Source organism: Pelobates fuscus, chromosome 1, assembly GCF_036172605.1.
Source record: "Pelobates fuscus isolate aPelFus1 chromosome 1, aPelFus1.pri, whole genome shotgun sequence".
Lineage (NCBI taxonomy): Eukaryota > Metazoa > Chordata > Amphibia > Anura > Pelobatidae > Pelobates > Pelobates fuscus.
Window position 1 is genome coordinate 259,787,387 of NC_086317.1, and position 18,534 is coordinate 259,805,920.

Consider the following 18,534-nt stretch of genomic DNA (forward strand, 5'->3'; position numbering starts at 1 on the left):
ATGTGGGAAGAACTCAGAGTTAGAATTGACTCAACCTTTACCCCAGCAACCCCAGAAACCACAAATGTGTATACTGATCTGGCTGCAGGCAGTCCTTTCTGTTAAAAACATGCTCTGTACACAAGTTGTAGACATCCGCCAACTGCCATCATGGCGGGGCCTCGTCTTTGTAAAGCTGAAGGGCACAGTAATTTCAGTGAAGATATGGTGTACACAAAGGATCTCATAAGGTTTGCTGGCAGACGCCAAAATCATAGTTTACTATACATTGAGACAACTTGGGCATGTTATGTCTGTCCCATGTATAATATATCACGCATGGATAGATAATAAAAGCAAACATGCTGTCAAACGAAGGGTTTAACAGCTACTTTCCCTCCTTTAGCTCTGTTTTCCACAATATTTCTTTGTATAGCATTTTCTTGTTATAAGACAATATTTTAAAAACTGCCCTAGACACAGCAGCTCAGAAACATGGTATATCTGCACTGTATGGTTGAAAAAATGTGAAAACACAATAAACAACTTTTATTTCTATAGGAGTACATTGGACTCACATTCTGTTTCATAACAAGAATGTTTTATGCCAGTGCAGGTAACATACAGAGGACAACCATGGGCTCACATCAATACAGAGCAATACACCAGCATATCTTCAATTAACCCCTTAAGGACCAAACTTCTGGAATAAAAGGGGATCATGACATGTCACACATGTCATGTGTCCTTAAGGGGTTAAAGGGACACTATAGTCACCAGAACAACTACAGCTTACTGAATTTGTTCTGGTGAGTAGAATCATTACCTTCAGGCTTTTTTCTGTAAACACTGTCTTTTCAGAGAAAATTCAGTGTTTACATTACAGCCTAGTTATAACTTTGCTGGCCACTCCTCAGATAGCTGTTAGAGATCCTTCCTGGGTCATGGCTGCCTAAAATGCATCCAAACATTCAGTATCTCCTCCCTCTGCATGCAGACACTGAACTTTCCTCATAGAGATTCATTGATTCAATTCATCTCTATGAGGAGATGTTGATTGGCCAGGGCTGTGTTTGAATTGTGCTGGCTCTGCCCCTGATCTGCCTCCTTGTCAGTCTCAACCAATCCTGGAGAAGCACTGTGATTGGATCAGGCCACCACTTCTGATGATGTCAGCAGACTGCTTGTTATTTTTTAGGCAAACAGCATGCAGAGTTACAGCTTCAGGCTTCAATACAGTAAGATGTTGCTATATTTATGGAGGCATGAGGGTCCCAGGGGGGCTAAATGGTGGTTTTAACACTATAGGGTCAGGAATACATGCTTGTGTTCCTGACCCTATAGTGATCCTTTAAAATTAGAACTAAGTACCAGTGGAGGCAGGTCTTTAGCTGCAGTTGTAGCAGCCCCTCCCTAGTTTTTGTACCAAAAAATAAATAAATCTTATTTATTGACATTGTAAGGACTACTGTTAAGTGTTTGTTAGAAATAACATGTGTCTCTCAATAATATCTACAGCTTTCATTATTCCCTTTATTGATGACTGCAGATGCAGCTGGTGTTAGCATGGCATCTCATGGGTTAAGTGGGTAGAGCTTAACAAGTCATGAGAGGCAACACCGCAATTTGTTTAAACTTCATCAGTCGCCACTTCAGAGTCCCTTATTGTGCTGCAAAACGATTTAACTATAGTCACCAAAACAACTTTGGCTTCATGAAGCAGTTTTGGTGTATAGATCATGTGCCTGCAGTCTCACTGCTCAATTCTCTGCAATTTGCGAGTTAAATCACTTTAATTTCTGTCCATGCAGCACTAGCCACACCTGGTTAGTGACTGGCACAGCCTGCATAAAAGAATAATGGTTTTAATTTTAATCAGATGTTGTTTACTTTAAAAGTTTTTATCTTCTGCTCTGTAAATTGAACTTCAACCCTTTAAGACCGGAGGGCGTACTATTACGCCCTATTTTAAGCGGCTCTAAATGCCGCTGGGCGTAATAGTACGCCCTCTGTTTTTTTTTTAACTTACCCGGCACGTCCGTCCTCCTGGGGGCCCCTCCGGCCATGTGAGAGTGAGGTCCTTGCGAGGACCTCACAATCACATGGCCGGGTTAGCTGGCTAAGGCATTGCCAGCAGGGGGACTAACTGTAATGACAGTTAGTCCCCCTGCTGGCTGGAAATCAAATAAAATAAAAGTTAATAAGTGTAAAAAAAATAATATACTTAGATCATATATATATATGTTATATATATATATATGATCTAAGTATATATATACACATATACATACACACACATACACCGTCTAGGTGTATTTTACTATTAATATATATATAATTTTCTATATATATTAATATCAAATTACACGTAGACTGATACTGATTAAATATATATATAATTATTGTTATATATATATATTTATATATATTATTAAAAATAATAATATGTAAATACGTAAAAAAATAAATAATTAAAAAATATATAGATGTGTGTTATTTCGTTCTAACTGTATTGTGATATTAATATATATATATATTTATATCAAAATACACGTAGAACGAAATAATATATATCTATATACATAAATATATACGTATATATATCACTATATATATACCTATATATAAATAAAAATATTTAAAAAAAATTATATATATATATACCTATATATATATATATATATATATATATATATATACATACGTATATATATATATACATATATTAATTCTACACATATATTTATGTAATATTTTTACATAATTAGGTATCTTAATTAATTACAATTAGCGGGACCCACCTGACAACCCATGCCGAAAGTAAAGGGAAAGTAAAGGGAATTTCATTTGCTAGCACTATATTTAACCCTATAACTTTCCAAGACACCATAAAACCTGTACATGGGGGGTACTGTTCTACTCGGGAGACTTCGCTGAACACAAATATTAGTGTTTCAAAACAGTAAAATGTATTACAACGATGATATCGCCAGTAAAAGTGAAATTTTTTCACACACAAACAGCACTTACACGGACGATATTATTGCTGCGATACTTTTTACTGTTTTGAAACACAAATATTTGTGTTCAGCGAAGTCTCCCGAGTACAACAGTATCCCTTATGTACAGGTTTTATGGTGTTTTCAAAAGTTACAGTGTCAAATATAAGGCTTGTGTTTCATTTTTTTCACATTAAAATTTGCCAGATTGGTTACGTTGCCTTTGAGACCCTATGGTAGCCCAAGAATGAAAATTACCCCTATGATGGCATACCATTTGCAATAGTAGACAACCCAAGGTATTGCAAACGGGGTATGTCCAGTCTTTTTTAGTAGCCACTTAGTCACAAACACTGGCCAAAATTAGCGTTAGTATTTGTTTGTGTGTGAACAATGCAAAAAACACCAATTTTGGCCAGTGTTTGTGACCAAATGGCTACCAAAAAAGACTGGACATACCCCGTTTGCAATACCTTGAGTTGTCTCCTATTGCAAATGGTATGCCATTATAGGTGTAAATTTTATTCCTGGGCTACTATACAGTCCCAAAGGCAACGTAACCAATCTGGCGAATTTCTTTTTTTTTTTTCAATTTGACAATTTTTATTTTCACAGTTAGGTGGGGTCAGGGTTACAGAAATGAAGAGGGGGAGGAGGGAGGGGGTTGCAAAATGTATCACAGTGAAGACATATTGTGGCATAGCATGACATTGCGATTAAACATATTGTGGTGCAACAATAATTCACACTCCATCAACTGTGCTTCGTATTGTTCTATTGCATCTTGGGCTGTCGGCCCTCTGCGGTGAGTAAGTGTGTGGTTGGAATCTCATTTGTAGACATTTTTATCTGGAACATATTGGTATTGAAACTGGCTCATTAGTTCTCTGTCGTCCACCACAACCATATGTCTCATTGTGGGATGGATCTGATGTGCTTTGTGGGTCACTGCGTGGGGGGGGAGAGGTAATTGGGTTACAACTTATGTACAGGTGGGTTCTTATGTGCAGTGGTGGAGGCAACTGAAGGTCATCCTCTGACTTGGCCTTGTCTCACGCGGAGCCGTGGTGCGGCGACAAGGGGGGGTTGTTACAACCTCAGGTGGTGTCTGTCAGCTGATGGGGTATCTTTGTGGGGTATTCTATAGTATAGTATATTTGTAGGGTATGGTATACTCGTGGTGCGGGGGTGGCCCGTTCTGGTTTCCTAGCGGGTTGGGTCTCCTTACTATGCTAAGGTGTTATATTATGTATCAAAGTGGCATGCTTGTCCCTATTTTGTTCATATGGGACTTTCTGGCGTTCTATCTATGACATGGTTTGCTGCCTTGCTTCTGTTTGGGTCATCCTCTCACACTTCCCCGGTGTCCTGTATTCCCATGGATTGCCAGTACTTTCCCCACAGTCGCCCCGCTTCCAGTGTTACTCCCGGTTTCCTAATGTGTCGGGCAGCCATCATTTCATACTCCTAGTTGGTTTGTATTTGTTGCTTCAGTATATGGCTTGTGGGGGCGGTTGCTGTTGCCCATGCCCTAGCTAGTAGGGTGCTTGCTGCTATCAGAGTTTGGAACAGGAGTTTAGCATGGACCTTAGATAGGTTTTCTGGCCATATGTACAAGAGGCATACCCCAGGGGTTAATTCTATTGGTATTGGTATGAGGTGGGCGAGAATTTCGGCCACCCCTGCCCAATAGGAACGGATGAGCTCACACGTCCACCATATGTGATACAGTAATCTGGCGAATTTCAATTTCAAATGTAACGTGCTATATTTGACCCTGTAACTTCCCAAAACACCATAAAACCTGTACATAGGGGGTACTGTTTTACACATTAGACTTTGCTGAATACAAATATGTGTATTTTATTGCAGTAAAAGCAAACAGTATTATGACATTGACAGTTAAAATTTCATGTAGAACTAAAAAAATAACACAATTTCTTATTTTCTCCCATTTTTTTCATATTAAATTATGTTTCATAGCTAAATATTTGATATTAAATAAAAGCCCTGTTTCCCCTGAATAAAATTATATATAATAAATGGGGGTGCATTTAATATGAAAGAGGTGAATTACGGTTGGACAGACATATAGCGCAAATGCCAGGTTTTGTTTACGTTTTGTTTTGTTCACAACGTGTTCATTTGGCTCAGTCCTTAAGGGGTTAATTACATACAAGAGGATCCTGCAGGGCCTAGCAAGCTGTTAACAGAGCAGGAGATAATACATTCTAGATTAAACAGAATTTGCATAAAAGGAACTTTAAACATTAGATGACTATTTACAGGAAGTGTTTAAGAAGGCTGTGCAAGTCACATGCAGGACTGCATAAACAAAGTAACTCTTAAATGACAGGGAACTGAGCAGTGAAACTGCAGGGACATGATCTATACACCAAAACTGCTTCATTAAGCTAAAGTTGATATAAACTGTCTGTTCAGTCCTGAATTTGCCAGGGCAGTCCTGCAATTTGTCCATGCTAAACTGTGTCACAGGGACCTATTCCACATTTTGAAATCTGCTGGCAAAGTTCAAGATGCAGGAAGGGACTGGGCACTAGGGTCATGCACAGAGCGATTCAGCAGTGCTCCATGCATGGTCTGTTTTAGAGGGTAGGCAGATAGTCATCCTGTCCACCCTCGTTAGGAGAGTGTCCTGCACTGTGCCCTGGGCAGCCTGTTCTCTTGCTTGCCCATCTCTGTCATGTAAAGTGGCAAGGCAAGATTGGTAGGTATGTTAAAAGTGGATTTGCAGTTTTTAAAGTTGACCAATGAAAGTGGATTTTAATGTAGCCAGAGAACATTCTGTGTTTGAGACTGTACCTGTCCTCCGTATGTTACCTGCAAGCATCAATCATTGGATACCCTGCAGGAGTTCACAGGATAAGAGAGGCAATCATTGTTATTCACTAAAGTGGGAATTGTCTGGAATTTGAAGCAAATTCAAAGTGAATTTCTAATTTAGGCCAAAATAGCTAAATTGGAAAAAGTTTCTCAGTCAACTATGCTCTCAGTTTGGTTACTTTACCAATTAATATGAAACTTACTTTGCATTAACTTTTAATTCCCAGCAATTCTTACTTTGGTGAATAACCTTGTTGATGATTATTGGCCAAGGAAAGCGCTGTGTACAAGGAGACTTTAGAACTTAAGAAAGGACCATAATCGAGAGCTTCAAATGGTGAAACAGAGCTGTCTCACGACATGCTTTGGCATAGAAAGCATTCTATAGAAAAAGCTTGTCACTACAAGGGAAATCTTACACACATGTAGTTTGAACCTTGAAAAAGCGACAGTGGTTTCTGTGGCTATTTGCATGTTTCACATATAATCGTGGGAGAGTTTTACAGACAGTCTTTCAAGAGTTGCTGTGTCTAGCACAGGTGTTTGCCTTATATAGATGCAATACATCAGTATGTTTGAGAATATACTTAAATTACTGGAATGTTTTTCACAATTGTTGTTACAATTTAAGTACGGTATGTTCTTCCTACAACAGATGTTTAGAATTTGTCATCAGTGGTGGTGCAGCTTTGGGGGGGCCCATTGGGTGGCCTCTGCACCAAGGGCCACTCGATTGCCCTTAGTGCACTCATTGAGATAATTGAGTTGCTGGATGCTAAACTAATTATCTTCCAGATACAAAGTGTCTAACATAAAACACACACAAAATACAATAAAAATATACAGGAACCCCACATATCATACATTCCCAGATAGCTCTTGTCCGGGCACCCAAGTTGGCAGTATAGCGCTCGGATCCATAAAGAATTGTCCAGTCACCACCGGGATAAAGTTTTGACGAGCCGCACATGAGGACTAAGTCCAAAATAGTTCCAGTGTAGTTGTCAAATAGTTACATAACTGAAGGTGTCCATCAAGTTCTGACTTCCTCACATTTGTTTTTTGCTGTTAATCCAAAAGAAGGCAAAAAAAAAACCCAGTTTGAAGCACTTCCAATTTTGCAACAAACGAGGAAAACATTTTTTCTTCTTGACCCCAGAATGGCAGTAAAATTAATCCTTGGATCAAGAAGCTATTACCCTACATTGAAAATGTATATCCTTGAATATTCTGTTTTTGCAAGTATGCATTTAGTCGCTGTTTGAATATCTGTATGGACTCTGATAAAACCACTTCTTCAGGCAGAGAATTCCACATCTTTATTGTTCTTACAGTAAAAAATAATTTTCTTTGCCTTAGACGAAATCTTCTTTCTTCCAGTCTAAATGCGTGAATAGATTTCCACACAATGGTTTGTATCGGCCCCGGATATATTTGTATAATGTTATCATATCCCATCTGAGACAACGTTTTTCTAAACAAAAGAGGTTTAGATGCGGTCTTACCAGTGATTTATAAAGAGGCAAAATTATATTTTCATCCCTAGAATAAATGCCCTTTTTCATGCATGACAATACCTTACTGGCCTTAGCCACTGCTGATTGACATTGCACATTGTTGCATAGTTTGTTGTCTATAACAATTAGGCATGTACATGGGAAAAATATTCGGCTCGGTTTGGCATTCTGAAATTCGGGACCTCGTCAATTCGGGACTTTGTGAATTCGGGACTTCATCAATTCGGCACTTCGACACTTCGGAACTTCAGCAACTTCTGCACTTCGGAACTTCTGCACTTCGGAACTTCTGCACTTCGGAACTTCTGCACTTCGGAACTTCTGCACTTCGGAACTTCTGCACTTCGGAACTTCGGCAACTTCGGCACTTCGGCAACTTCGGCACTTCAGAACTTAGACACTTCAGAACTTCGGCAACTTAGGCATTTCGGAGTTTCGGGACTTCGGCATTTCGAGACTTCTCTTGCAGCCACTTGGTAGATAACTCCCTAAATTGGTCTTTGAGCCAAATTTACTAATACTAAGTAAACATACTTAGTATTAGTAAATTTTGCCCCTACTCGCTATACCGCGAGTAGGGGCATGTCTATTAAACAGTGAGCAGCTTGTGGCTGCTCACTGTTAAAAAAAAAAAAAGGGTCCCCACTCCTGAGCCCCCACCCGCGAAGCGGCGAGTGGGGGCCTTAAAGTAATAAAAGGGGGGAGGACCTATTGTCCTCCCCACTGGCCCCCACCCCTGAGCGGTGGGTGGGGGCCCTAAATACAAGTTGGGGGGAAGACCTAATGTCCTCCCCCCTGGCCCCTACCGCTGAGCGGTGGGTGGGGGCCCTAAACTAGAATAAGGGGGAGAACTTAAGGTCCTCCCCCTGGCCCCCACCCCTGAGTGGTGGGTGGGGGCCCTAAGTACAAATTGGGGGGGACCTAAATACAAATGGGGGGGACCTAATGTCCTCCTCCCTGGCCCCCACCCCTGAGCGGTGGGTGGTGGCCCTAAACTAGAATAAGGGGGGGATCTATTGTCCTCCCCCCTGGCCCCCACCCCTGAACGGTGGGTGGGGGCCCTAAATACAAATGGGGGTGGCTTTTTTTTTTTTTAACAGTGAGCAGCCACAGGCTGCTCACTGTTTAATAGACAGGCCCCTACTCACGGTATAGCGAGTAGGGGCATAATTTACTAATACTAAGTAATCTTTACTTAGTATTAGTAAATTTCGCTGAAAGACTAATTTAGGTCTTTCAGCCTTTAGTACATAGCTCCCTAATACCGTGGGAATTAGGGAGTTATCTACTTATTCATTCCTGTCATTAAATGACTGGCCAAGTAACTTACCTTTTATATGAATGTATGTTACTTGATTGTTGTAAGTGTTACAAACGCTTACAGCTGAATTTTGGCTATGTTTGTATACTTTTTATTTAAAATTGTATACAATGTAACATTATTCTTCTTTCACTGGGTAAGCATATTAGTATTTAGGCAATACTGTGCTTCGGAACTTCGGCAATTTGACACTTTGGAACTTCGGCAACTTCTGCACTTCAGCAATTCGTCACTTCGGCACTACTACACTTCGGAAATTCGGTAATTTCGGCACTTCGGTAATTTCAGCATTCAGCTATTCGGATATTCGGAAGCACCCGAATGTCCGAATTACCCGAAACTTGGCCGAATTTTAATTCGGACCTAAACGAATTGCACATCTCTAATAACAATTCCCAAGTCCTTTTAGTGTGCGGTTATTCCTAATTCACTTCCATTAAGGGTATACGTTGCTTGTGCATTCTTTACGCCAAAGTGCATAACTTTGCATTTTCAACATTAAATGTCATCTGCCATTTGAGTGCCTAGTCCCCCAGTCTATCTAAATCCCTTTGCAGCAAAGTAAAATCGTGCTCACATTGTATTATTTTACAGAGTTTTGTGTCATCTGCAAACACTGAAACATGACTTTCAATGCTTTTTTCAAGATTATTTATAATGATGTTAAATAGAAGGGGTCCCAGAACAGAACCCTGAGGGACACCACTTGTCACCTCTGTCCAGCTTGAAAATGTACCATTAATGACAACTCATTGTTCTCTATCCTTAAGCCAATGTTCTACCCAAGAACAAGAATTTTCATCTAGACCAATTTCTTTGAGTTTGAACACTAATATATTGTGTGGAACTGTATCAAATGCCTTGGCAAAATCCAAATAGATCACATCCACTGCAACACCCTGATCTATACTTCTACTCTCTCTTTGGGGGGAAATTATGGTTTGGATTTATAATGCCAATAGACATGTGTTCCTAGCAATGTTTAATATATAATTTACATAAATGGTTCATAAAGGAATATCCTAAGCAAGTGATAAATGTAAGCATCAAAGAATGTATAAAAAATGTATAATTATATAATTATTTTTTTTTCCTCTCTTTTCTTCTATCAGGTATAGTGGTTTCCTCCAAGGCGTTTTTTCTGGGCCCTTTGGTGGGCTCGCCCCTCTTGGTGTAGTGATACTACATTGTTGCCGTTGATTTCCAATACTACCTGAAATCTACGGTTAAAATAGAGTAGAAAGAACCACCTTCTCTCTAATCTAGCTGTATGCTGGATGACCATGTTGGATCTTTTCCGATCCAATTTTAATGTGATAGTGTTTTCTGTAGTCTGTCTTTTGGTTGGTTTTTCTTCTTTTTATGTTTTTGTGTGTTTTTCCGCGCTCAGAGCATATGAATTCATTGACAAATGTATGGCAAGAAAGGATAATAGTACTCCTATCTGGGGTTACTGGGGGTTTAAATATAAATATACCCGACTAATTTTCTGATAGTCACAGATGTTAAAATTATTATCTTTAAATGTTCAAGGTTTAAACACGAATAAAAAAAGGAGTAGATTATATGATACTCTTAGTGAACATAACATTCAAGTGGCATTCTTACAGGAAACTCATTGGTTGCAAGATCTTAAACAAAGATGGGGTGGGGACAAATTTACCAATATTGTCCATGCTTCTTTAAAAGACAAGAAAAAAAGAGGAGTTGCAGTCGTCTTCAATAGTAATATTGAATTGGTAATCAAATATATTGAATTAGACCCAGAAGCTAGATATATAATTATTGTATGCGTAATGGATAAAAAGACCTATACCTTAGTAAATGTTTATTTACCGAATGTCGACCCTATGACAAAATTCTTATCAATAATGGATAGAGTGGACAAAGTATCTAAGGGGTATTTAATTATAGCGGGCGATTTTAATTGTGTGGGAGACCCCAAAATGGATAAGACCTATATCTCTGCTACTACAAATGATAAAAGAACTGTCAAACAATCTAAGAAACTAAACAATATCTGTAAACAATATAACCTTCACGACATATGGAGATTATTACATCCAACCGATAAAGACTATTCCCATCAATCGTGCGTGCATGGTTCATACGCTCGTATTGATTTTTGTTTATTAGAGGCTAAAGCGATACCCTTATGCAACTCAATTGAAATCAAAGAGAGTCTATGGTCCGACCATAGCCTTATTTTAGTAGACTTTGGTAATAAATCTCCAAGGGCGTACAATACTTGGAGACTGAATGACGCTCTCATAAATGACCCGAAGAATAAAGAAGAATTAACCCAATTATTACAATTTTTTTGGTTAGAAAATAGTCCCTCCGATACTTCGCCGGCAAACAATTGGTGTACACACAAATCAGTTATGCGTGGCTACCTAATTAAATTAGCACATATAATGAGGTCTATAAATGGGAAGACCCTAACCGATTTGTATATTGAGTTCTATAATTTATCTAAATTAAATAAACAAAATCCATCGGCAGAAATAAAAACTAAGTTAAATGTGTTACAAAAACAAATTAATTTCAAAGTGGAACAAAAAATTCAATTAAATATCCATAAACTAAGACTAAAAAATTACTATACTGGTAATAGAGCCAATAAGAACTTATCTAAAAGACTTCTAAATCATTATGCAAAAAACAGGGTGGAACAATTGATTGATGGCCAAAAGATCTATTCGACACCTGCTGCAATAGGGGACAGATTCAATCAATTTTATGAAGATCTGTATAATCTTAAACTGTCGCCTAATTTAAAAGATATTCAAAACTATCTAGCCGATATCCAGATCCCAAAAGTCACACCCCAGGATCTACTAACCTTAAATAGGATCATCTCGGTTGATGAAGTTAAATCTCAAATTAATAGACTTCCTACTAACAAAACTCCGGGCCCTGACGGCTTCACGAATATATATTATAAACAAATGCAGTCCCTATTAATTAATCCTTTAACAGATATGTTTAATCAAATAGCTTTAAATAAATCTTGCCCAACTGAACTACTACAGGCCAATATTATTCCGATATTGAAACCTGATAAAACCAGCCATAACCCTAGTAACTATAGACCTATAGCCTTAATTAACGTGGACATGAAGATCTACGCGGCCATTATCGCTGATAGAATTAAGACTATTGTCGCGACGCTGATCCATCCAGATCAGATAGGGTTTGTGCCGGGTAGGCAAGCGTCCAATAACATTAGGAGAATAATTGATACTTTGGACTGGGCTAATAGAAATAGGAAGCCCTTCCTGGCCCTGTCATTAGATGCTGAAAAAGCTTTCGACAGGGTCGGGTGGGGCTACCTCAGCGAACTTCTTATTGCTTTTGGGTTCACTGGCTGGATACATGACGCCATTATGGCCCTATATTCCTCCCCCACTGCTAGAACGGTGGGTCCAAATATTACAGCAGGGTGGTTTGCACTCAAAAATGGTACACGACAAGGTTGTCCTCTTTCCCCCCTGCTGTATATATTGTCTATTGAGCCTTTGGCAATCAATATTAGGAATAATCCCCTAATCCAAGGTGTCCAAACGAACTTGATGGATATCAAGATATCACTATACGCGGATGACGCGTTACTTACTCTTACATCTCCAGAGTCCTCTTTAAAAGCTCTAATGATTGAAATTAAAAGGTACTCCAATATTTCGAACTTTAAATTAAATATAACTAAAACCACAGTAATGTTTTTGAACTTGAACAATGATCTGGTAAATACCTTAACCCACTCCTATAAATTTATATGGACAGACTCAGAATTAAACTATCTAGGACTATTTATAACCGCCAATGTGACAGGCATAATGGAGAGGAATATAATGTTTTTCATGAGAAATATGAATCTCAAACTTAAAAGATGGAAAAATTTAGAAACCTCCTGGCAAGGTAAAATAAATATTATTAATTCGTATATTTTGCCTAAATGGCTATATATGTTCTCTATGATTCCACTCAAAGTCCCGGGGCCTTGGTTGGCTATGATCCAATCCAGCTTCAATAATTTTATCTGGAATAATAAAAAACCCAGAATTGCTCAAAAGATCTTAACTAAAAAACTGTCCAATGGTGGATTAAACTACCCTAGTATTACTTACAGTTATTATGCAAATATTATTAGACATATCTATCTTCTTCAGGACCCAGTGCAGGTCCCTGAACCATGGTATATTTTAGAGTCTGAAATGGCTCAAACAGACACATTGCAACTTTCGATGTGGACAGTCACAAACAATTCTTTAATCAACACGTTTAAGAATTCCACGATATTATTTCAAATTTTGGAAGAGTGGATAACAATTAAGAAAAAATTAGGCCTAATTAATAAGATACCCAAGACATGTACACTAGATATACTGCAAATCCTTATAAAAGATTTTTCTCTAAACAACTGGGCTAATGCAGATAAAATTAAGTTATTACAAATTATGCAAGGCGACAATATTTTGTCATTTCAGACCTTAATTGATACTTTTCATATTCCATCTAGAGAAATTTTCACTTATTTGCGGATAAAAAACTTCATACACAAAAACGTGCTCAAATCGACTTCTATTTTTGCTAAAAACTTGGAAGTTATGTTTAAGTCTCAATCTATTAAAAAGAGCATGTCTGTTGCCTCATCAATGTTGGAACCCCTTAAGGAGTCGCCTTATAGTTTGATTAAGACGTGGGAATTAGATTTGAAATTGCAAATTTCGTTAGATGACTGGAACTCCTCTCTAACCTGGGTGAATAAACATATCCATTGCTTGAATCTGTCAGAATGCCACTTCAAAGTTCTCTATAGATGGTATTATACTCCTGTTAGATTAGCTAAAATGTTTCACTCTGCCGATCCAACTTGTTGGAGATGTGGAAGTCATCTAGGCACCTACATACATATTTGGTGGTCATGTCCAGTTGTTAAAGCTCTTTGGTCCTGGGCCTTTAATATTTTTGCATCTATGACTGTAGATCGAATTCCGGAGAATGCTGCTTCGGCTCTTTTACATCTGAACTTGCCTTTTGATTCTCAAAAAGAGATCTGTTTTGCCATTCATTGTTTAGTCGCTGCTAAAATTATTATTGCGAGAAATTGGAAAATATCCAAGTCGTTTAATAAACGACTACTGATAGAACAAGTAAGGTACCAAATATCAATGGAACATGAGATGATCAATAATTCGACTTTTACTTCTAGGAAAAATAATTGGTATTGTGAATGGTTAGATAAATACAGCTTACTATTTGGATAACTATCCTATAGATGGTTATCTCCCAATTTAATTTATACGAGACATATAGACATCTGTATAAATAGAGAAAGACCTCTTAAACTGAAAATAGAAGTTAATAACCCCAGTACAGGTGGAAGAGAACATATTTTGACTATGCGCTCTGAGTTGGTGGATTTTTTTTTTTTGCTTTTTGTTGTGTCCTATTGTTGTTTTTCTATGTATGTTAGTATTGATATGCTGGATTATAAGTGAATACGCGACTACTATTTGTGAATACGTGTTATGCATTTTAAATATAAAAGAACTATGTATTTATTTGATAGATGTGCATATATGCTGCTAAGTATTAATTCCCACATATTTGTTGTATGTCAAAAAAAAAAATGAAAAATTTTTTTTGTCTAATAAAGATCTATAAAAAAATAAAAAATAAATGACTGGCCAAGTAACTTACCTTTTATATGAATGTATGTTACTTGATTGTTGTAAGTGTTACAAACGCTTACAGCTGAATTTTGGCTATGTTTGTATACTTTTTATTTAAAATTGTATACAATGTAACATTATTCTTCTTTCACTGGGTAAGCATATTAGTATTTAGGCAATACTGTGCTTCGGAACTTCGGCAATTTGACACTTTGGAACTTCGGCAACTTCTGCACTTCAGCAATTCGTCACTTCGGCACTACTACACTTCGGAAATTCGGTAATTTCGGCACTTCGGTAATTTCAGCATTCAGCTATTCGGATATTCGGAAGCACCCGAATGTCCGAATTACCCGAAACTTGGCCGAATTTTAATTCGGACCTAAACGAATTGCACATCTCTAATAACAATTCCCAAGTCCTTTTAGTGTGCGGTTATACCTAATTCACTTCCATTAAGGGTATACGTTGCTTGTGCATTCTTTACGCCAAAGTGCATAACTTTGCATTTTCAACATTAAATGTCATCTGCCATTTGAGTGCCTAGTCCCCCAGTCTATCTAAATCCCTTTGCAGCAAAGTAAAATCGTGCTCACATTGTATTATTTTACAGAGTTTTGTGTCATCTGCAAACACTGAAACATGACTTTCAATGCTTTTTTCAAGATTATTTATAATGATGTTAAATAGAAGGGGTCCCAGAACAGAACCCTGAGGGACACCACTTGTCACCTCTGTCCAGCTTGAAAATGTACCATTAATGACAACTCATTGTTCTCTATCCTTAAGCCAATGTTCTACCCAAGAACAAGAATTTTCATCTAGACCAATTTCTTTGAGTTTGAACACTAATATATTGTGTGGAACTGTATCAAATGCCTTGGCAAAATCCAAATAGATCACATCCACTGCAACACCCTGATCTATACTTCTACTTACTTCTTAGTAGAATGCAATCAAGTTAGTTTGACATAACCTGTGCTTCATAAAACCATGCAGATTTTTGCTGATAACCATGTCCTTTTCAAGGAATTATTGAATATAATTCCTTAATAGCCGTTCAAATACTTTCCCAGCCACAAAGGTTATGCTCACAGGTCTATAATTTCCAGGCAAGGATTTTGAATCCTTTCTGAATATAGGAACCACATCTGCCTTCCTCTAATCCTCCAGAATACTTCCTAAAAGAAAAGAATCTTGAAAGATTAAAATCGGAGGTACACTTATTTCTACACTTAGTTCCTTAAGTACTCGTGGATTAATACCATCAGGCCCTGGAGCTTTGTTTATATTAACTTTCTTTAGTTGCTGCAGCACTTTGTTATGGCTTGCTCTGGTCAAATAGTGGGAGCTCCTGTGGTCAAACAAGAAAGGGCTCTGCCTGGTTCTCAGGGAGCGATTGTTCCAATTAGTCTACAGCACTTTCCCTCCAAAAAGCGCTCTCCTCGCATGTCGGCAAGTGGGGCAAAATAGCGGCTTAAGGTGACCGGGAACTGTGAGATTCAGTAGCCGTATCTGAGTTTAAGGAGGCTCACGGCCAAGTATCGGTGGGGAACAATCAGGAGATTGTATTGCCAACAAGCTGCCAGGGAGGGTGTTTTTGGTAATAACCGTTTGGGAGAAGGGAAGGTACCAGCCAGGGGGGACAGTGAATAGTTCTTTTGGTGAAAAGTCCTGGTTTCAGGACAGGGTATGCCACAGACAGAAAGACAGACAGATAGATATGAGTCTGTAACTATTATTAAAAGTTTTTCTATAAACCCAAATTTTCTATGTTTTTTTTTCTTTAAAAATGTGCTTGCTATCTATGCATACTAAAATGAAAAATACATTTTAATATTTTCCAGAGCACCGAAAATACTTGGATTTCAGTAGTATTTTTTGCAAATCATTTGGTAGTTAAGGGGCGAATGTATCTTTTGGGTTTCTGTTAATTTATTTAAAACTCCCTCATATTAAAAGTCTTATATCTCATAGAAGGTACAATTAATTATGACCAAACAGCCCATTTACTTCCTAATGACTGTGTTTGTTCTCACAGTGCATTTTTATTTTAGATAAGAAAGGTCATGCACAATTCTGGATTAGAATCCGGATTGCATATTGTGTTTTTGTTTCAGGGCTGCATGCATAATACCTAATCTTTTTTTCTTTATATTGAACACTGTTAATAAAGACTGTAATTTTTTATATATATATATATATATATATATATATATATATATATATATATACATTGTACTCTTATGCTGTATGGTTATAAGCCATAAAGGTACTTTTCTACCTACACAAAACATTAGCTGAGTGCTCTAGCAAGTTACGCAAATAGCATTTAGCATAGCTGTCAATTTATTCTTCCTCTACAGGTAAGATCATTACAGAAATATTTAATTAGCCTTTTCTGCTCCTATAGAAATTACATTTTCGCATTATCAGTGCTCCACAACCTCTGTCTGTAGGCTGTAATATAAAGGTAGAATATTTGGCATATATATATATATATATATATATATATATATATATATATATATGTATATATAATACACAAGATCCAGTGCACTCACCTATTCACTAAACAGCACGTTGACAGATTTGATAAGTTTTTTTAAAAACACCTAATCTAGGGGGGGGGGGAGGGGGAGGGGGTTTAGTTACATTATATGATCATACATTGCATAAGCCTGCCACAACGTCAATGTACCCTATCTTTGGCAAGTCCTACTCTAACAGCCTAATGTCTGCTCTTATGAGATTAACCCACTTACTTGGGGAAAAAAATTCCATCTGGGGCTTTCTGCAGTACAAGGCTAAATAGGGCCCTGGGGGCAATTTATACAATACACAAGATCCAGCGCACTCACCTATCCACTAAACAGCAACTTCAATGTTGACAGATATTATTGTTTTTTTTAAAAGCACCTAATCTAGGCAAAAATAATACATATATAATGCCAAAAGGTAATCTGCACTCACAGTCTCCTTCATTCTTCATCTTAAAAAAAAAACACTTCCACAAAGTGCTTGTAGTGCTACAGATGGTTGATATTTCAATACCTGCTCTGGACTTTCGTTAGGACAGCATGTGACAAAATGTGCAGGCAGTGTGTGTGTCTGACAGTGTATATATCTTTGGGAATGAGTGTGAGTATCTAACAATGGGCATGTATCTGGGAATGAGTGTGTGCATCTGGCAGCAAAAATGTGTATCTCAAGTCAAGGTATCTGTGTGTCTGTCAGTGTGCGTGTGCATGCAGAGAGTATCTGTTCATGTTAGTGGATATACGTGTGTAGGCCAGTAGATATTTATCAGTGTGTATGGCAAGTGCATATGTGTGTCTATCTTGGATGTATGCCTGTATCTGATACTTCCTGACAATGTGAATTGGTGTATGCGTTTGTGGTAATCTGTCTCTGTCTGTACACAAGTCTTAAAAAATAGGACTGGGGGGACCCAGACAGTGGTTTTGTAGGTATCCCCAAATTTCTTATGGCAGCCATGCCAGCAGGACTAATGTTATTTCTATACAGTAGTGCTGTATGTACTTGATTACAATGCGATTATCTAAAACACTGGTGTAAGCAGCGTCTCATTAGGATACAGCCTGTTAAACAAATTCCCTTGAATTTTTCCCTTTACATTTCTCCACTATGTTTGTATAAAAATACTGTTTATGAGAAACATTGTGTGCTAAAATGTATGAATCTGAGAGAGAATGGCGTGAGTCATTGTATCCAGAACTATAATAAACTCTGCGTGACCTTTCCAGTTTTCTAATAATGGACAGCAAGATTATTTGATTTTTTCCCTGCTCTGGAAGTTTATTGTAGTGACACCAATTTAGTGTAGCTGGCAGACACATTTCATTAGTGGTCATTTCAGACACAACAAGTTAATTTAGCAAGAGGTGAACAGAGGGTGAGTGAAAACTCCCATGTTACCCTCTGAATCCTGGTAATTTTAATGATTCCTTTTTTTACCTGTTTTACATCAACAACAATAAATAACAATGGTGAATTCAAATCATCAGTGGTACAAACGGGTATATCAGTACATACATACAAATATACATAAACATAAGGATTGCCACTAATTGTTCATGCTCTTGGGTTTCCCATACATGCGGTTATTTCTGACTTGCTTGCATAAGCAGTGACACACAGGTTCTCAGCAACTTTCTTGTTTTTCCGATTATGCT

The 18,534-nt window shown here is 37.8% G+C and overlaps 1 protein-coding gene across 1 annotated transcript in view; it reads left to right on the top strand.

Moving 5' to 3' along the window:
* Window positions 1-18,534, top strand: part of LOC134612449 (ras GTPase-activating protein 4-like) — a 228,250-nt gene that overhangs the window by 102,626 nt on the left and 107,090 nt on the right. The gene's annotated exons all lie outside the window — the stretch shown is intronic.